The following is a 22,190-nucleotide window of genomic DNA, read 5'->3' as shown; positions in this document are numbered from 1 at the left end:
ATAACACAAGTGCATAATGTAATGCGCTTCGTTGATGCCATTTGTAATAGTTTATATAAAAGGTTTGGTTTGAATTCTGCGCAAAGCTACACGAGGGCTATCTGCGCTAGCCGTCCCTAATTTAGCACTGTAAGACTAGAGGGAAGGCACTTAGTCATCACCACCTACCGACAATTCTTGGGCTATCCTCTTATTAAAGAATAGTGGGATTGACCGTAACATTATAACGCCTCCACGACTATAAGTGTGAGTATGTTTGATGCGAGGAGAATTTGAACCCAAGACCCTTGGATTATGAGTCGAGTGCCTTAACTATCTAGTCATGCCGGGCTGCTTTATAAAAGAACAAATATGCGAATAAACCTTTTGAGCTGAACAATTTTTTTTCAGCCATAATCTAATATTTCACAAGAGTAATGAAAAATATATTGTAAACTTTCATCTTTACATAAACCTTCAAGAAAGTCTTTTATAATAACAATCCGTTTTTCTGATTAAATTATAATGTTTTTCAAGTGATAAAGAATGTAATATCAAAAACTAATGCCCTTGAACCATTGGACACAGGCAATATAAATGCCTCACTGTTTCCGATTCTTTAGCACATAATGTATCTAACTCGGTATCGTGTTTTTGCATATAAACAAGTTAATGTTGATCAGTAAAGCTTTGTGATATATCAAATAATTCACATAAGCAAAGACAAAGCTCTTAAATGAGAGGTAAGTTAATTATTGTTAGGTTTTATCAATTAGTAGCTATTAAAAGATCTTTCCAAGCATGCTAATCGAATATCTCAAATCCTTGATTCTGTAGTGGTATTGAAAGTGCTTGGTGTAAAAATGACCATTTATAAAAACAAACAAACAAAAACACCCTCAATTCGATTTAGTTTTTTGAGTTTAATCTATCTGAATCTATTTCAATCCATGTTTATTTGAAATAAAACTTATTGAAACTTATTGTTAAAGCATTTGACATCTTGAGGTGTGAGAACAAAACATTCATGGGTCTGGTGGTTCCTATATTATCTGTTTGTCTAGCTAAATTGGGCTATTTGAACAATAAACAGTTGTGAATTTGTAAGCCTCTAGATGAAGTATTAATTAAAAACATAGAAACTAAGTTTGACAACGTATCAACGGTGGCATTTCCATACTTTCGTTTCTAGAAAATTTGAAGTAACGAGTTGAGCAAAATATGTTACGCGCAGTAAAAGAGCACAGTACAGTAAGGTACAGAATCGTCTAATCAAGATAGTACAACAGTAACAGTAAATGAAGACGGTTGTTTCAGATACCTGCTGTTACATTTTATAATTTTTCCTCGACGATTATCTGTTTTATTCTGTTATTAAGATTTCAAATAGTTAGAAATTTTAATTTTAGTTTGGAAGTTAACTGAATATCAATATTTATTAAATTTAACATATTTGCCAATAAGATTGATACAAACAATTTTCTTTCTTAATACAAATATATTTTAATGTACAAACAACAATACAATTTATTATAACGGTTATTACAAGTAAAGATTTAGATACAAAAGTTTCACAAACTTACAAACTATGCCGAGTCTTCTGTCTAATCTGTAAATGAATATTCTATCGACGATTCAAAAGGATCTAATTCTATATTTATACTGTTACACTTTCGCTTAATGAACAGACGCGTTTATAAGCTGGTTTCTCTTCGACGAATATATCTAATATCCTCGAAGAAATACTAACGTTCGAAGTTAATTTACTGAAGTTAAACAGTTTGTAATGCTCGAAATCTCTGAACGTTCCGAGTCAAATATCCGTAGTTTTTGGATTAATAAGAGTTTACCACAATTATAGCTTTCGAGGTTTATAGTATACTGACTGAAGTGTCCCAACAATATATTAAACTGCGAAGTTCTCGAAAGTTCAATTGGTCCAACAATATTAGTATTTACATAGATTTATACATTGTTGATTCTTACGCTCCAGAATCTTCTACGAATTTGGAGAACAGGCAGAACTTTAGAAATGCGCATTTCACAATATAAGTTAGATGCATTTTTAAATGTATTATAACAGATCCCCTGTTGTACATTTATTTTGGTGGCTACGCTTTTTTCTGTATAGTTTGTTTTTTGCACGTAGCGTATATTCTTGGCTCTGTATTGCGTAAAACCCTCCTGTTCTCCAAATTTATAGAAAATTTTTGAAAGTGAAAATCAACAATATTTGTTTACAAAAACGCGGTAAAGCTGTAACTGTTATTAATGTCTATTAATCGGAAAGCTACAGAATTTGACCAGAAACGTTTATAGATTAGACTTGGAACATTAGAAATCGTTCAACTTTAGTGAATAACTTCGGACGTTAGAATTTCTACGAGGACATGAATTATCACTATTGGTAAGAGGTGAACTTGTAATCGGTGTAAGGCCAATCAAGTCTAGTTAACTTAAACGAAGTGCAACATCATCAACTCAGAATTAATTTGCTCGTAATGGACCTATATCGTCGATTAAATATTCAGTTTTATTGTTTGTAAGTCTGTAAACCATCATTTGTAATAACTATTAGTAATAATCGTATTATAAAGTGCATTGTTTTAATAGTTGTATATTAATATACATTTGTGTTGAAAAAGAACGTTGTGTGTATCAATCTTGTTGGAAAATACCACAAATTTGATGCATATTTTTATCATTTAATTAACTTTTAAATTCAAATTCAGAATTCCGGTTACTTTAAATAGTAATACGTAACGTAATTAATCGGAGGGCCTGGCATGGCCTAGCGCGTTAAGGCATGCGCTTCGTAATCTGAGGGTCGCGGTTTCGCGCCCGAATCGCGCCAAACATGCTCGCCCTCACAGCCGTGGGGGAGTTATAATGTTTCGGTCAATCCCACTTTTCGTTGGTAAAAGAGTAGCCCAAGAGTTGGCGGTGGGTGGTGATGACTAGCTGCCTTCCCTCTAGTCTTACACTGCTAAATTAGGGACGGCTGGCACAGATAGCCCTCGAGTAGCTTTGTGCGAAATTTCAAAACAAACAATTAATCGGAGACTCGTCCAAAATAAATTATAATACGTAACTATATTTTAAACTGAAGAAACATAGATATTAAAATAGATATATAACTGTAAATTCGTTACACTGTAAATAAAGGAAATATAATGTATTGGATGTAAAAGTGATCAGGTAGTTTGTGGTTTTCTGTATAAATCACGTAAAGTCTATTCAAAACGACGCAGTTTTAAAGTCAGTTTTAATTTAATTAAATACGGATGTTCCGTCAACTGCTGCACTTTTTTCTCTAGTTGGAAAAGGTGTGGTAGAGAGAAGAGAGGAGAAATGTTTGATGTAATCATCGAAAGAGCTGTTTTTTGAAATATAACGGTGATACTGATCTTCCAAAACAATCGTTTTAATACTGCAGTTATTACATGATGCAAACTCTGTTAAATAATTTCATACTAATTGACAGGTTTCATATTAGTTATTTGTATTCCTTTTTCTTGTATTGTGTAAGTTATTTGTCGCTTTTCTTTGAATATGATAAAATAAAAATAAAAGTATCTCCTTTAAATGTATCATGCATTTTATTGCATTGAGTTCATTGCGGATAGTTCAGCTCTGTAATATATGAGTTCTCCCAGTGGCACTGTGGTATGTCTGCAGACTTACAACGTTAGAAACTGAGTTTCTTTACCCCTGCTGATGTGAGCACAGATAACCCTTTGTGTAGCTTTGTGCTTAACTTGAAACAAACAGACTATATTCATATAAATAATGCACAATGTACACAGTCCACGTTCGACATGCAAGTAGTTATTTAAAAATAACGATTGAGTTGTTGCATTTTTAAATAAGTAAAGTTTTGGATAACGGCTCTTCTATCTTTAGCTGGTAACGACCAAAGCAATTGCGTTATTTTCCCTAGTAACGAGCCCAACATTGCTTCTCCCCAAAATAAATCACTTCACCCTATGGCGACAAGTCATGGGTCAAAGGCTATATGATCGTGTTTTGTTGACTCACAGTGAAAATTGTATTGGAAAACTATTTTATGAATTTATGTCACAAAGTTCGTTATCAAGCTGTATATTATAATTCACATTATATACTATTTAATTTAAACGTAAATATAAAACACATATCTAAACATCGAATTTTGTGTGTGGCGTGGTATGCTGAATGCAACATTTGTTGAAATTAAATGCTTGTGATGTCAAAATTCAAAATCTATAGTTCTGTACGAATTAATAGCTCAAATCTCGACATTTAAAAGATAGAATTTAAAATAAAACCTCCTACGTTTACTATAAGCTGATATATCGCTAATGTAGTGAACCAAATACAATAGCCCCTTAGTAGTTTGGAAACCGTCCCTCATATACACTTAGTTTTATATATAACATGTAAATAACCAATTAATGGCTCAAAATGTCCCACAAGTGGTTTTATCAGCCATTTTCACATACAAGAGCGTCGTTTATTTGTTATTTGAATTTTGTGCAAAGCTACACGAGGGCTAGCCATCTCTAATTTAGTAGTGTAAGACTAGAGGGAAGGTAGTCATCACCACCTACCGCCAACTTTTGGGCTACTCTTTTACCAATGAATAGTGGGATTGATCGTTACTTATAACGCCCTTACAGCTACAAGTACAAGCATGTTTGGTGTGATGGGGATTTGAAGCCGTGATCCTCATATTACGAGTCAATCGCACTATCCTCCTGGCCATGCCCACCAACAGCGTCGTCTCTTTCTTTCTAGACATACCTTGGTACTGGCGAGTTGAGTTGTTAGCCTATTTAAAATTTCGTATTTTTAAAGTCCCAAATACAGCTTAGTAAATAAATATGATGAATTATAATGACATTAGATGGTATCGTATGCTAATGTATGATTTATTTGGTTATTACAATGTATATACATATAAAACCTGAAAAAAATTATTTTGTTTTAGGTTCTCCACGTGTAAAAGTTCTTAAGGCTTTGAATTCTACAACAAACAGCAACCGATTACAAAGGTGATAACTAAAAGTATAAGAGATAATTGTTTGCTTTACTTCTTTTTTATTGTTCTATGTTTTAAGAAAAATAAGTTTAAGCATCTATTTATAAATAGTAATAATGTATTATAACTGAAATGTGTTTGTGTGTTACAAAACATTAGTCCACTGAAATCAGTTAAGACAGGACAGTTTGTATATATCAGTTTCATACTCATTGATATGGTAGTATTAGTACACGTGCGCCGTGTCATCGTAACTTTTATCAAGTTAGCCAGCAACGGCTGAAAGACCAATTTAATAAAAATAGTATATATATATATATGTGTGTGTGTGTGTGTGTATAATATAAAGTTTGAATTTCGCGCAAAGCTACATGAGGGCTATCTGCACTAGCTGTTCCTAATTTAGCAGTGTAATCCTAGAGGGAAAACAGCTAGTTGCCATTGCCAACTCTTGGGCTATGCTTTTACAAATGAATAGTGGGATTAACTGTCACATTATAACGCCACACGGCTGAAAGGGTGAGGATGTTTGGCGTGATGGAGATTCGAACCTGCGCCCCTCAGGTTACGAATCGAGCGACTTAACCACCTAGCCATGCCGGACATAATATAAGGACATGTAAGCTATTTAGATTTAACATCTATGTTTTCTAGTTATAATTTGTAGTTATTCTAAAAAGTAAAAACGATATTGGTGGTTACGAGATCGGTCAAATCTATCGAACACGCACAGAGATTCCGACTCGATAGTGAAAATGATAGATAAAATATAAAGTTTTCTCTTAAAATATTTCATAATTATCTGGAAGTTATAAATATTTTGTATGTTAAATTTGAAATCTTTCTGATGCACAAAAGTATTTGTAATCGTAAAATGAAAATTATTCTGGATGTTGGATAGTCAACATTCTGAAAGAAAAAAATCTTTAACCAAAATATCTTAATATTTAATTTACGAATCTGATATTTTGTGTACGAAAGATTTGCTATGTTTACTAATAATGAACTGCAATATTTTGTAAACGTATGCTAACATCATTAAAAATCGTAGTATAATTACTATCATAGATTCTTTCCAGTTTCGTGATTACAAGATAGATGGATTCAACCTAACTCGTAATGAAAGAGTGGCAACGATTAACGAGTCGTTACATTTTTAAATAGGTAACGTTTTAGATAACTAGACATCTATTTTAACAAGAAACATAAAAAAAACGCTATTACTTTTTCTAGTAACGTGCCTAACACTCATTCTCAACAAAATAAATCACTTCAATATGCTTAGTAATTATTGTTTGCCTGGAGATTTTAAAGTGTGCAAATTCTCAATCACCGCTTAGCGACAAGTTACTTAACTACTCATTCAAAAATAATAGGTATTAACTGAAGGAGTCGAGCCTGGAAAACTAAAAAATCTCAATTGAGGAAAAGACTGAACTTTTTCTTTGTTTTATTTTCTAAACTTAGATGTGAAGTGTGAACTGAAGCTAATAATACTCTCCAATATTATGAAAATAATTAATGTATGGAATTCAGGAAGACGTAATTCTAGTATTATAATTTATATATGTATGTATGCATTTGCAACTCTGACGCGTGTAAACCAACATAACAAAAATAAACTAAATAGCCTTATAAAATTTGTAGTATATAGTGAAGGGATTTACACATTTTGGTAAAAGTTAAGGAAAAAAGACTATCATTTCACATGTATCTGAAATGTAAAGATTGATTTTACTTAACTTTTATCAAAAGGGCCTTATACTAGTAATGGTATACTTTTTTAGTATTAACTTCGGCAATCAGAGTTTATCGTGAGTAATATCTTATTTACCTAAACTGAAGAGTCTCTTCCTAGCTTCAATTTTTGTCCCAGCATTCATTGATCACAGTTAATTTCTAATATGAATGGCATCGAAGCAGTTGCATTGTTTCATTGTAACTTACAATAGTTCACTTAAATGTATAACCACATTTCTTGTAGATTATTCAAAACAAATGGTAAATTAATATTACTAGGTGGAAAATAAGTCTTTTGTTTAAAAACTGTTCTTTACAGGGTTTTTTTTTTAATATAGAAGAACAAGTGCCAAAATTATTGATTTATATACACCTATGTTAGCAAGTGAATTCAACTAAAAATGGAAACTAGCAATAAAAACTGGAACTATTATAGGTGAAAAAGTAGAATTGTATTTGTGTTAGTTGTAATCCAGGAAATAAGTAGAAGTCAGGTGTGATCAACTAACACTTGGTTTTTTTTATAATTATGGTTACTACTGGAACTGATTTTCTAACCTTTAAACAATTTACAAAGGTAGAAAATTAACATAAATTTTATAGCTGTAATTGAATATATATGCAAAATAACAGAAAATGATCTCAATAATATAATTTTTATTTTGTGACCAATAATTTGATTAAAGAACTTTTGCTCCTTATGTGACAATATGCCTGTTTCTCTTTTTTTTTGTTTTAGCCTTAGTCCTAATTATACCAGCTAGAACTTTTCTTGCAGAATCATGGAGAAGGTCTGTGTTATCAATATTACATTTGAGTACATTGTTTGACAATAGTGATACTGCTTGTTAATTTACATCTTTACAAGTAATAAAGACCCATATTGTGTCAAATACTTCTTAACTCTATTAATATTTTAAACTTTTATACTACTACTAATAGTAAGCAGTGTAAAATATATTTAATACTGAAATTTTATAACAGAGGTTTTTTTTTAACTTTTCAGTTTGTTAATGGCAGAAATTCAAATAAAAAACAGCAAAGGAGGTAAAACCATTATACAACATTATGCAGTTTCTTGCTAATTTTGAATGCTGTTCATAATGTGTATAATCCATATGAATAAGTTATTTAATACATAGTTTTTAAACTTTATAGTGCTATTTATATAGCATTTAAAATTATTCACTCTTTACTAATATATTACGAGTTCAAAATTATAAAGGACAGTTAAGGCTATATACTTATTTGCAAAATAAAATTAACATGGAGAGTTGGGGCCTTGTCTTTCAACTTAACAAATGTAAATTTCAGTAATAAAATAGCTAGGTAGCCAGTGACATGCTGATTCATGTTTCATTTGTATAATTTTAGGTATGTGGAAAGTAAGTACATTTATAAATCTGTCATTACCTAAATAATGGACATCCAAATTATCTTGTATATTTGTGTTGTTTCTTAACTAACAACCTTTTTCTTTTTTTAAAGCTGATTATGCAAAGCACTGTAAGATATACCTTTAAAGCTACATTAGATATGCATAGTAACAGAAGATTATTGAGTATTACTGAATCTTACTAACTCTGTTGATGTAAAATGAAGTAATGAGGCTGGACACGAAAAGTAATACAAATTGAACACACTTTATTCAACACTAAACACAAACATAATGTATGAACTTGCTGTTATTTAGATGGAATTATTGCCTTTTCTAGATCACAAGAAGCTCTTAAACAAAACCATTCAAATGAAGTTCCAGACCAAACTGACTTACTGCAACATTTTTTGCTTTTCAGTAAACTTCGAGCCAGGTGATATGTGTGTTACCTGCCTTCCTTGTTATAACATGGGTAGGGCCATAACCTGTTGATATCACTTGAACAACCATTGAATAACACTGCTATTGACTTTATTACATGTTGTATTAAACAGTGTTCATTTTAGGCAGTAACATTTATTAAGTAGTTGGAGACCAATAAAGGTATCATGAAACATGATGAACTCAGAGGTTTCCTCAAACATGTATTAAGTGAAACCTGTATATATTTAGAACAAAAAACAAATTCAAAATAAATATAATACTAAAAGAGGTTGAATCCCATGGTGTATTCAAATATTATAGTTATACCAAAGTTATGATATATTTGTCTAGTTAGTACATATTTTTTAATCATACAAGTTGTGAGGAATAAGTTAGCATTATTTCTTTCTTTAGATGCAGGCAGTTGTTGGCAGTTAATCATTGCATACTATTTCATGTTACACATTTACTACAACATAATACAAACATAATCCCCTTGAGGTGGATTCTTGTATGTGGTGAGGTGACCTCCCAGAGAAGGTTCTATACTTTCAGTTTATGTTCTCCATGGATGACGTGCATGGTGACCCATGGAAAGGAGTAGAAGATTCTAGTAGTTGAGGGGTCCAACCCCCAACATACCACTTTAGCCATGAATTCCTGTAGATGGACAGCTTTAGGGTGGCCCCTAGGGTCAGTCAGCTGGACCTTGTAGGCTAAGGTCAACTGAGTACCAGTTGGACTTTCTTAATGGGTGTTGTGGACATTGTGTCTGGGGCTGGTGTATGGGTATAGTGCTTACAAAACCCTGGCATTGTAGTGCATATCCTCACAGGGCTCTATGGTGGGTGTGGTCAATGGGTACTGAGGTGTATTATATTTATTATGAACACCAAAATTCTTGAAAAAAAAAAAAGAAAATTGGAAAAATGATCACACATGGACAACTCTGCACAGTTGGATTCCATTTCTCAGTGTCTTATCCTTCATTCAGTATCTGAGAAATCCTAAAATTCATTTAAAAGGGATTAAAGGGGCTTGCTTGCTCTCCCATGTCAGTTAGAAAGTTAGCATTCTGATGGAAAATATTTCCTACCCAGAGGCTTGAAAGTTTTTTTCCCCCATTCCATTAAGGAGATATGTTGCTGTATTATTCCACTGTTACAGTGGGAGTTCAGACAGATCTTTCTGTGCTTCTGACAGAGTCATTCTTTGACCATGTGAAGAGTCTTTTGCCCTCTATTGTTAAAAAAGTTGATGAGTTAATGTCCACTCCTATCTCTATTCCCACCATTCCTTCCAGTAGCTCCCTAGATCCACTTCCTTTGGCTTCAGTTTCTGGTGTCTGCTCAGGACCATCTTCTTCTTCTTGAACCCTAAGATGCACAATGATTATTTGTTCACACCCTCAGTTGCTAGGATCTTTGTCCACCAACTGAAACCTACCCACTCGACCCAGAGCAGGATCCATCTGCTAAAGAAAAATAATGTGGTCGAAAACAGAAGGGCTTTATACCCAATTCTCCTCCATAAGTAAAGATGACCACTTTGATACAGTGAACTGTTGAGGTTTTCATTCTAATGTGAATGACATTAGGGCTTTGATTGATTCTTAACATCATATGTATCTCTCCTTACAAGAAACATTTTTGAAACCTTGCAATATACAGTCACTTTTCAGCAGCTTTCTTTGTATTGGAATGACAGGTTGTGTGATGGATGAGTGCATAGAAGGGTGGCACTACTGGTTAACTAGCACATACCCACTCAGTTATTGCCACTTTATATGCCATTAGAGGAAGTAGTTATCCATATTTCCTTCGGTCATGCTGTCACTATTTGTTTTCTGTACCTATCTTTTGGAGAGACCTGTGATCAATCAGGTCCTGATTCTGTTATTGAACAGTTGCCATCTCCTTACTATTTCTTGCATATTTTAATGGGCATAATCCCTTCTGGGATGGTGCTCATATTGATGGGAGAGGTTATTTCACATATGCTCCCAGATCATAACCTGTCTGTCTTCAGTACTGGTTCTTATACTTATTTTTATGCACCTGATAAATCTTTTACTGCTGTTGATCTCTCTATCTGCTCCCTTCCACTTTTTTCAGTAGAAGCTGGACCAGGCCAACTGACTTTCTTTCACTGCTCTTTTGGAACTTGATCCTTCTGTTGTCTGTATGCCATCAATGGATGACTTTGTGACAGCAATGAATGATGATATTGTCCAACCAGTTGCTTAGTCTATTCCAAAAACCTTGACATATTTTCCATGGTATTCTTGTCTGTGGCACCAAGTGGCATGGAAGGCCCAAAATTGGGCCTGGGATACCATTCGTAGGTATCCCATACTTTCAAACCACATTGCTTTTCAACAGGCTTGTGCCCATGCTTGGCAGGTAAAATGTCAAAGCCAGAATGAATCGTGAATTAAGTTTACCATCAGCATATCTTCTCTCACCAGTTCTAAAATGATATGGGACAAGATTCAGAAGGTCATTGGAAAGTGTTGAGCCCACATGGACTTGGAATTGATGGTTCATTAAAAATATTTGGATAAAACTGATTAAATAAGCCACACAACCCAGATGAATGGAGGTCTTTCAAAATGTTATACCTCCACATAGTATTGTAAAACCTCTCCCCTTACAACCTTGGTCTCCAATTGCCAGGGAGTTGCTGATGCCCAGAGCATTATTTGTACTCTGGGCAACAACTTTTCTCATGCATCTAGCACTTTTGTTTCATCCCACACTTCTTGGTCATCACGTCTTGGGCAGAGCAATCATTTCTTTCTTTTTTGGGCTGATCATCATTATGACTATAATCACTCCTTTACACTAGTGAAACTCAAAATTATTCTTCATTGGTCTATCAGTACATCAGTTAGACTTGATGATAGTCACTACAAGATGCTGTGCCATCTCTCTCCTGTCTCTCTTGCTATTCTTCTGGTTATTTTTACTTGGATCTGTTAAAAAGAATGTTTTACTTAATGTTTGGCACTAGGCTATTGTTTTCCTATTATTTAAGTCTGGGAAGGGTTCCAAGATTCTTTCAAACTATTGTCCAGTTGCTTTGGAAAGCTGTCTCCATAAGATTATAGAGAGGATGGATAATGCTCATCTTGTTTGGTTCTTCGAATCAAACAACTTCCTCTTGTCTATCCAGTGTTGGTTATGATGACTATTTTATTTGACTTGAAACGTTGATCAGAGAATCCTTTCTCAAATCACAACATCTTATTTCTGTATTTTTGACCTTGAGAGGTTTTACAATACTATGTGGAAGTATAACATTTTGCAAGACCTCCATTCATCTGGGTTGGGTGGCTTATTTACCCAGTTTTATCCAAACATTTTTAATGAACCATCAATTCCAAATCCATGTGGGCTAAACACTTCTATTCTTTTCCATAGGAATTGGAGTCCCTTAGGGCTTTGTCTTGAGTGTCACACTTTACAGTGTGAAGATTAATGCTATCACTACACACTTCCTCTGACTGCTAGAAGTAACCTCTATGTTTATGACTTCCACATCTCTTGTTAGTCATTGAGCATGAGGTTTATTGAGCAGAAGCTTCAGACTGTACTTAATCATTTATTGAAGTGGACCATAGCAAATGGTTTACCTTTTCTTTCTCTAAAACTATTTGCATGCACTTTTGCTGCCAATAAATATTCATCCCAATCCTGAGCTCTATCTCGGTGATTTTGTTCTTCCTATGGTTTTTGAGACGAAGTTCTTGGGGCTCATATTTGACTGCAAGTTGACTTTCATTCAATACATCAAGCAGATGGAAGTAAACAAGACATTGAACATCCTCGTTTCCTCTCTTTCACCTCATGGGGAGTGAATCAATGTTTTATATTAAAGATATATCGTGCCTTCATTCAATCCAGCCTGGATTATGTGTTTCTATCATTTTGCCAGGACCTTGGCCTTAAAGATGTTGGACCCTATTCACCATCTGCACAGGGGCTTTCTGCACTTCTCCAGTTTAGAGTTTGTACACCAAGCCTCACGAACTTTGTTTTCACCTCTGCTGCTTACGACGTTCTTTACTCTATGCTGCAGTCCATCTGCTGTGATGCTATCACCACTGTACCTGTCTCACATATAGACTGTAGCCCTGTATTCAAGGCTCAGCTCTGTGCCAGTTGACAGTTGACTGTAGTGAGCAACATGATAAGCAGCTTTTCCACATCAAACCATCTTCTTTCTGTAAGGATCGGAAGGAGGAAGGTTTTCTGGCAAGGCTACATATTAGTCATAGCTTTTAATTCATCATTTTCTTTTCTCTGTTACTGATGCTCCAGTGTGTGGTCTGTATGATACTCAAATTACAATAGCCCATGTTTTACTGTTGTGCCCTCATTATGACACTGAATAGTGGCACCATTTAGACGAATTTGTTCCAACACGTTTACCCTTGATGCTGGAGAGTGCAATTTGTGACACTGTCCACATTACTTATGCTTATAAATTTTAAGGACCATTGGCCTTTTTAATTCTGTTTGGGTTTTTTATCCAAATTTAGACCATTGTATTTGATTTCCTTTGACATATTATAATAATTTTACTTTTATTTCATTTTTTACCAGTTGTTTGGCATAGATGACCTAGTTGCTACATGCCAGTAATTGTCAAACAATCAACAACAAATATAATTTTTCTTAATAATACCTTAGAAGTTTCTTACTTATATTTTGTGTGGTTGTAGTGTCTAAACTTAACCATTGGTGTTTGATATAACTTAAGTGGCATGATTTACTGTTGCAAATAACCTTACACTTTGAAATAAAAAGTTACATATTTACAAAAGAAGTCTTAATTGACCCATCTTACAGTGGAAATTATTATTTAGGCTGGCAACTAGTTCATAAGAAAATTGTTGAGTCTTCTCTAAATGTTACACGTTGGAAGTAAACTGTTGCAGTAAGACTAAAGAAAAGTTCAAGTGCCTCATGTGCATTTTATTTTGAACATTCAGGATATTTATTCAAAACAGTGGATTCCTGTTAATTGGCACTGGACTTTACCAGCTTCTTAATGGATTGAGCAAAAATAGCAGTATTTATAAGTGGTACATACTGAAAGGGCAGGAAAACATCTAAATAACTTAAAATTTTAATTGGCAAGTTTCCTTAACAAACATCAGGGAAATCAACCTATATTTTGGATTTTCTTCAATGCATGATAACGGAATACAACCAGAACAATCACTGGTTATATATCTGGGAATTTAGCAAGGTACTTCAATTTACAAACTATTGTTTGTGACCTCAGAAGATAATAATTGTGACAGACAATGCAAGAACCTCAATACTGTCAGCAAAGGTTATTCAAATTTTCTCTGTGAATTCCATAATCAGTATTGTAAATAAAGTAGTTTATAATTTTGCAGGGTTTGTATGGATTTTGGAAAGTCTTGGAAAATTGTAGAAGTAATTTCCAGGGCTTAGAAAGTTTTGGAGAAATGAGGTTTCACCACAAGGTTTTGGAAAAGTTATAGAATATGAAAATTTTCTCCTTTCAGTATCATAAACCAGTGTTTTACATCATATGTTTGTTTGGTGATTACAACATATTATATCCAATGACAATGATCATCAGAACAGGCCCTTTACGTCTTCCCTTAGTGAAGAGCATGCACTGTATGTTCACATGAGTGAATAGCAACTTGAATTGAGTGATACATGGTTGAATGAAGCTGTCAACACCTTATCCTTGCCATTTAAATAAGTAAGTAATTGTGATTTATCAATTTCTTCTGTCATTATTGTTATGTTTTGTGGTATTTACTTGAATGTTTACTTGCATAGAACATGCTGAGCAAATGTATATTTAATAAAGCATGGCTTTTGAATGATGAATACAAGGAATGGCTCATTATGGTTGCAGATCTTCAAGAAGCTTATTGAAATGTGTGCCATAAAAAGCTCGGTGTTTTGGCAGAATAGATTAGTCTGCAGTGATAAGCCATATGAAGAAGAAAAAATACAAGATTCATCATACATCATTTGGTATTGTCTGAATCTAGGTCAGTGCTAGAGAGAGAATATAAATTTAGGCCTTTTGTTGGGACAAATCCAAACAATGCTGTAATTCAGCAAGTAAGTGAATAATATTCTTAAATTTAATATTGAAGAGAGTGGGCCAGATTTAATTTAATTAAATGCACAATATAATTTGATAGAGTTGCATTATTTTGCATTTAGCCTCTGGATGACTCATTTTTTACATCATTGCCTCGTCACACAACTTATTCATTACAGGACAAATTGGATTCATATATTTCAAAATTAGATTAGTGGAAAGCTGAGGTTTTGTGAGTGTTGAAGACCATTGTAAACCAGCACAGTTTTAAAAGCTGTGAAAACCTAAATGAACTGTGTAAAAGATGTTCCCAAATAGTAAAATTGCATCCAAGTTGTGGAGAGGAAAATCTGTGTGCATGTGTAGCATGTTTTGGATTAGCCCTTTATATACAATCAAATTTGTATAAAAAGCTTGGAAAGGATGTAGTCATTGTGCTTTTGTGTGAATAATCCTTAAACAGTGAAATTGAAAAGGACCAACTTGATGTGTACTTTTGGTACTTTTACTTGTGATGATTAAAGTTTTTGGCATTCACATTTCTCACCTACACATGGCCTAATGATCTCTTAAACTATTTCTTACAGCTGATGAAGAGTCTAATCTTAATCATCTTTTGCAAATAGTGATGTATGATAACAGGTTGTTTTATGAAAAATTAGAATCAGAGTTAAAAACTATGAATTTCAACCCATCTTTAACCCCTTTGCAACTGGTGGGTCTTAACTGCACATTTCTTGGTTTTTCAGCAATTTATTTTTAAATGTTTAATAAGTAACATTAATATATATATCAAACAACTTGGTATAAAAATGTACTTTATATTTCAAATATTAATATTAAATATGTGTTAATTTCTTAAAATAAATTGAAATATATAAACTAAAGATAATTTCTTTGCATCAAATAGCACCTCCTCATGTTCTGTTACTCTGTTTATATTTTTTGTACACCTTCTCTATATGTCTACAGTTGATTAACAAATTAGAAACATGAATTTTAGATACTGGCAAGTTAGAGTATAAACTTAGGTCCTCCCACCAGTTTGATTTGCTGAGAAAACAATGTATCTAAGAAATCAACTAGGATGGTGTCTCCTCCTACTTTATTCTTTCCAAACCTGTTGTTTAGTTTAACCTACTTTTCCTACTTTTATTTTATAACCAATAGAAAGAACAAATTGTAATTCATGTGCTTTTGACTCTTGTTTGTAAAAGCTTGGAAGAGAAAATAATTTTTTCAAGACTGTTGAATGGTGATGACCCATTTATAAACCAAGCAAGTTGCAGACGTTTTTGGGTGTACAAGTAGAGTAATTTAATGTATTTTTTCTTTTTAAAATGTATATTTGAAGCCAACAAAATTATATTGCTTCACACTCCACTAAAATATATAATTTTTATTTATTGTTCTGTGTTTTAAGAAGACTTAAAATTTAAGTATTTATGAATATATATGCCTGTGTGTGTGTGAATATATATATTCATAAATGCTGTGTAGGGTTGTGTAGTTATCTCTATTGAGCTTGTGTTTTCTAATTGTCTAAATTTGAGGTAAAGTAAAAGCAAATGATGCAACATTAGAAACTTTACGGCTCATTCATAACATTTAGAAAAGTAAAATAAAGCAATGAAAAATTGTGCAAATTCATCTAATAAATGTATACAATGTACATTCAAAAACTGAAACAGATATGTATGTATACAAACTTGTTCACGATCGTGAACATATTGTATTCAACTGTCAAGAATGTGAACAACTTTCAGAAAACACAACAGAAACTAAATGAGTATCACTTTAGTTAGAATGTTTTCCAAAGAAGACTAGACTTGTAATGCATGCAAAACTAAATGAGTACAATAGGTAGTACTGAAACTTGAGTTTTTATTGCTTGATGCTCTTCCTACTACAGATGAGGGTATGTGGATGGTCAAATTGACAGACCCCACATAGTTAGAGTAGAGAAAATAACAGACAAAATATAGTCTTACTGAAAACAAATGTTTGAAATGTATTTAAGAGTTTTTAAATATGAATAAAAGAAGAAATTTGAGAGTTTTGGGATGATATTTTTAATCTCTTCCACTCAGACTACTAATGACATAAAATATATTAACAAACAAGTCTTTAATAAAAATACTTAATTAAAAAAATTGATTTTTTTTGTACAAAAGACTTTTAATGCATACTAAAGATATACCAAATTTTGTGAAGATGCACTTTTTGAAAGTTGTAGTTGTGGAAACTTGTATACAGGCTCATATTATACTGAGCCCATTGCAAAAGAGTTAATCAACATTAAATCTTGTGGTCTTCACACAGACCATGTGCCTCTTCATGCTGCTTTTAATGCCTTTGATTGCAATTTAGAAGCAGTACTTAAATTAAAGTACCACCTTTTCAAAGTTTCTCTGACTACATTAGAAGGCTTTGAAGAAATTACTCCTATGTACATACTGAAATTTTGTTCTATCCAATGGGTAGAGAATGGAGAATATATCTGTTTCTCAAATGGAAATTGCAATTTTTCTGAATATCCAAACATAATCAAAATGGTTGAAGTCGAATCAAACTCTTACACAATACCAAAACTTAAACATTTATTTTTGTGAAACTTGCAATAAATTATATCTTTTCCATAACAAAGTTACCGTTTTATGTTTTGACATTTGAAGAACTCCATTTGTGACAAAATATCAGACAAACCACCCTTTACTTCTTTTTGTCAGCTGTGAATTTGATTCTATGATTATCCAAAGCATTGTTTTTTTTTTTTGTTTTTTAGTATTTCATACAAAGCTACTCAAAGTCTATCTGTGCTAGCCATTTCTAATTTAGCAGTGTAAGACTAGAGGGAAGGCAGCTAGTCATCACCACCCACTGCCAACTTTTGGGCTACTCTTTTACCAACGAATAGTAGGATTGACCGTCACATTATAATGCCCCCACGGCTGAAAGGGAGAGTATGTTTGGTGTGAGGGGGATGCGAACCCACTACCCTCTGGTTACGAGTGGCACGCCTTAACACGCTTGGCCATGTCGGGACTTTATCCAAAGCAAATAAAGTGTTTAGCTTGTTAAAAATCAATTAAAGAAATATGTAAAATATTAAATTTTTAAGCACATTGTGTTCTGTTTTTTGTGCAATAGAAAATATGAATGTATTGATAGCACAGAGAAGGCAAATCCAAGAGAAGAAATTGCATTTCACAATAAATGTTCATCTTTTTTCATTTTAAAATTTAACAAAAACATTCCCAAAAGTATGTAGTTTCAGAAAAAAAATTAAATAGTTTTAATTTTTTAAAAATATTGTTTCTAATAAGAATTCATTATTTAATATAGTTATTTGCATACAGACTAAATAGTTTACCCTTAAGATAATTTTCTTGTGAAGTGTAAAATTACTATTTTTTATTTTACAGTTTTAACATTTCATTTCTTTTATTTTTTTGAGTTAAATGTTTATATTTTAGTTTTAATTTTTTCTACTATTTGCTAACTCTTGCTATTATCATCAATGTATACTGCAATGAAATCATTCAAATTAAGAAATGGAAATATCTACTTATCTTTTATATGTTTGTTGAATAATCTTAAAATATCTTCTGTGGGTCATATGAACAATTTCACATTTTTATCTTTTCACTTATAGTTTATTTTTAAATTTTTATTTTCTGTTGTAATTCATTATTTTTTTTATTATTTTTGCCACAATGTTAACTGGTACTGGTAGGCCATATGATGTTATGATCAGCAAGGAAGCTTTACCCTCCAGCGAAATGTTTTATACCTGCCTTGTAAAGAAAGACCTGTTGAAAAACACAGAGCTCAGAATATTTAAAAATTCATTACCCCCTTAAAAATATAATTGACTAAAATGTAAAAGTAAGACTTAAATGGAATTTAACTATCAAAATAATTTGTATAAGAGAAAGAAAAATAGCCAAGACAGCATTGAGAACAGTACACCAATCTCTCAATAGTGTACTTGGTTATTGTAAGTCTTCATAATAAACAGTTACATTATATAAGGTTATAGATAATGGATGGGAAATAACGGAAATCTGCTCTTTCAGTTGGTTATAATCATGCCATTCAACTCTAGAAAAGGCTGTTGCTTAGCAACTTGGAAAGTAGTTGTGGCTTCTATCAGAGAGGGAGGATGCTATTAGCTTTTTCCTGAAATATCTATAATGTGACACATAATTGGAATTTGATCTTGTATGCACAGAAGCTCGTACAGACTCTTGCAGGAGTACTGAGACTAAGCTGAATATAATCAGAAGAAACAAGATCTATGATCTTTTAATTGAAAATACATCACATGACAAAAAAACTGTAGTTTCAATTGATCTTGTATAATATGAAACTTTGAATTATGACACAAGTAATAATGCTAATTTCATTAAAATACATTGATAGTAAATTGGTTTAATTAAATTTTTAATGTAACCCAGTAACACTTTTTGTGACAAGTGCAGAAAGGAATTTAAGGAGTGTACAAGTAATTATAAGGTTAGGTGAGAAATTGCTAGTGTAGCTTCTGTTGAAATACTTTTTACTTGTAATGTATTCTGTGTTTCTTCTCCAAAAAATAGTGTCAGATGTGATGGATAATAAGGTTTGTTTTTAGCATGTACTGTCCACTCTTGTCAATTTGAAATGTTTCAAAGCCAAAGAATGTAATCACTTAATAAGAGACAGTATGACTTGTTTTTATCTGAGGTTCTGAAGTGAAATTCTTGATCTTCAAGGATTTTGATTTCAAAATGGATAGGCTTTACTGCTATTGTTTAAACACATGGGCAAAGCTATGAATTAAGAGTCTTTATGGTGTGTTGTCAAATTCATTTTGATACATTCTCATGGCCAAGCAAGTGTTGAAATGGGCTTTTCTGTGAATTGAAGTGTTAATGCTTCAAAATATGTAGGGTGTCTCCCTTGTTGGACAGTGGTTTGTCTCTGATTGTGTGCAGTCAATTGGAGGTATTCTGGAAGCTCCTTTGTTGAAGAAACTGCTCACTGCTACTAAATGTTTAGACACCTATACCACAATCAACAGAGTGATGTTGCTGAACTGATACTTTTCAATGAGGATATTGCAAAATTCAAGACTTAATGCCAAAGATTTGAGAATGATATAGCATTCTTAATTGAGGATGAAAAAACAAGGCAATAGGAATGATTTGGCAAAATCAAGTAGTTTAAGAAAAATGGCAAAAGAAAAGTCTTCAGAAGTACAAGTTTTGTATGAAGAAAGTATAGAGATGATGAAGAAGCCAAAGAATTGCAAATCTATGTCCCATCATTCTTTTTCATATGTAGTTATACATGTATAAACTCTCCCATAATGTTTACAGAATAAACAGTTAATGTGTATTTTATGACTTATTCCATTATATATTTGGTCTGGAAAATCAGTTTACAGGTCAATGGAAAGTTTTGGAATAGTCATGGAAATCTGAATCACCAAAGGTTTACGAATCCTGATTTTGTCAAAAAACCTATTGACTTTCCTTTTATGCCAAATTTCTTACCATTAATTTTTGTTAAAGTGGAAAATAGGGTGACTGAAAATTGCTTTTATGTATTGAAAAATGTAAGCTGGGAAAGATACAAGGTAATGTAACAATTGGAAAGACATAAATGTATCAAGATTAGATAAGTCTTATGTTTTATGTTCTCATATAGAGTATAGGATGCCTGATATAAGTGGACAGCTTATCTTGATTGATCAAGATGATTAATTGCTATGAGTATTGATGACATTGATCAGTGCTATGTAAAATAACTAATTAATCAAAATTAAGATTCACTGATTAATAATCAGAGAAATTATAAACTTGTGCTTTTGAGTATATTTCGTGGAAAATGTAAAAACAAATATTATAAATAGAAAAATCAACAAAGCTGTGATGCCTTGAGTTGCTTATGAATGAACAGTTAGTAAAGTTGATAAGAATTCAGTGAACTATTTAATGAATGATTCAGTTATGTTTTTGTAATGAAAGTTATTGTATCTATTAAGATGTTTAATTGATTATCAAAGAAATTATGTTATTTCATTTATAAATTAGGTGTATTGTTTGTTTCAATTACTGTTCAAATTGTTCTTGAATTTTGGCTTACAACTTGTATAAAAGTGAAAGTATATACATTTATTTTTTGCTCATAAAAGTACTAAGTTATTGACTTTTTGGATTGCTTATATTGGTACTTTTGTTTTATTTTAGTAAGACTTTAAGCTGTTTATACAATTTTCTTACTCTTATAGACTAGACAAAGTGAGGTTTCATCAAGAGACACGTGAATTGTTAAACAAGACAGCATTGAGAACAGTACAGTTTGAAAGTGTCTGTCTGACATCATCATCAATACCAAATATTTGGTTATTCTGTCTATTTATACATTCAAGACTTTCCAAGATGTCTTCAGTAAGTTCTTATTTAGCAGTGTTTAATTGGTTAAAATTGTTTAGCTAATTTTGAGAAGTTGTATGGTTTAATACTAAATCCAACCATCTTTTAGTTCATCTTAATGTCTTGGTGGACAAATAATTGTCCTAGTAGCAATGCTAGATGTTTCTTTTATTTTTGGGAGGGGGGGTAGAGAAAGAGTACGATTGTATGAATTTTTAAAAAATCCACATACATTAATTTCCAGCAATACAGTTAACGTAGGTCTCTGATTGATAATATTTTCCATCATAACTAGTTGTGCCAATATCAGCTGAAGTTGCTTGGAATTACAGTCCTTGGCTAATCAGCAAATTATCGAAGATGAATAAATATGTTGTTTCATAATGTGAGACAAGTGGTATTTAGTTCTGTTTGTAAAATTTACTGTAACTTTTAATGAATTTAATCTTGGTTAATTATGGAGATACTCAGGGTGGAATGTACAAGTAATTTTCAGGATATTTTGTATGTTAATTTCTCTTTCTTTTGAATTTTCAAAGTTGTTTCAGTGATTCGTTTTCACATTATGTTTTGACATGAATTGTATGCTGTATTAATTAAAGCAGAGTGTTTCTTGATTTTTATATTATGTCATGAAATTGAAAAAGCCTGCCAGGTAATCAACTACAAAAATCCATTTTTGAGTAGTAGGTTAGAGATGTGTTAGTAGATTCTTTTCCTAGCCAGGAATTTAAAGATACTTTTAAACATTCTAAACTTTATTGGATGGCATTTTTGTAGTCATATATTTTATTTTATTTTTGTTACAGAAACTAGTCAACAATGTTTGAATAGTAATTGCACATTAATTATTACTTACATTGAAAATTTGACTTTTATTTGTGTGGGGGACAGTACTTCAACAAACGTTGTACCAAAATAAAATTCATGGCACTACCATACTTTATGTATACCAACTCCTTTCATAAATTGGAACAGACCATTATGTTGAGCACACTTTAGCAGCTTGTTGCTTTAATAAAGTGTTTAAAGCATTAGAGAAAAGTGTAATAGAAGAATAAGTATGAAACAAAATATATGCTAATACAAATAACTTTAATATAAAAAAAAGTACTGGTGTAACTGC

The 22,190-nt window shown here is 32.4% G+C and overlaps 1 protein-coding gene across 16 annotated transcripts in view; it reads left to right on the top strand.

Annotated features, from left to right (window-relative positions):
- The first annotated feature begins 6,026 nt into the window (after window positions 1-6,026).
- Window positions 6,027-22,190, top strand: part of LOC143229038 (E3 ubiquitin-protein ligase RNF4-like) — a 63,625-nt gene continuing 47,461 nt past the window's right edge. For 3 of the 16 annotated variants that reach the window (XM_076460719.1, XM_076460721.1, XM_076460713.1), the window contains exons 1-4: window positions 6,356-6,568; window positions 7,479-7,530; window positions 13,951-14,288; window positions 20,920-21,079. The gene's annotated coding sequence lies outside the window, so the exon portion shown is untranslated. Of the gene's footprint in view, window positions 6,164-6,355; window positions 6,569-7,478; window positions 7,531-13,950; window positions 14,289-14,543; window positions 14,660-20,919; window positions 21,080-22,190 lie in introns of those variants that run through there. The other 13 variants (XM_076460718.1, XM_076460723.1, XM_076460717.1 and 10 more) reach the window with 13 other exon arrangements.

Source organism: Tachypleus tridentatus, chromosome 10 (genome assembly GCF_004210375.1).
Source record: "Tachypleus tridentatus isolate NWPU-2018 chromosome 10, ASM421037v1, whole genome shotgun sequence".
NCBI classification, from domain to species: Eukaryota; Metazoa; Arthropoda; class Merostomata; order Xiphosura; family Limulidae; genus Tachypleus; species Tachypleus tridentatus.
The sequence above is the reverse complement of the archived record's forward strand: the minus strand, read 5'-3'. Positions and strand labels throughout refer to the sequence as shown.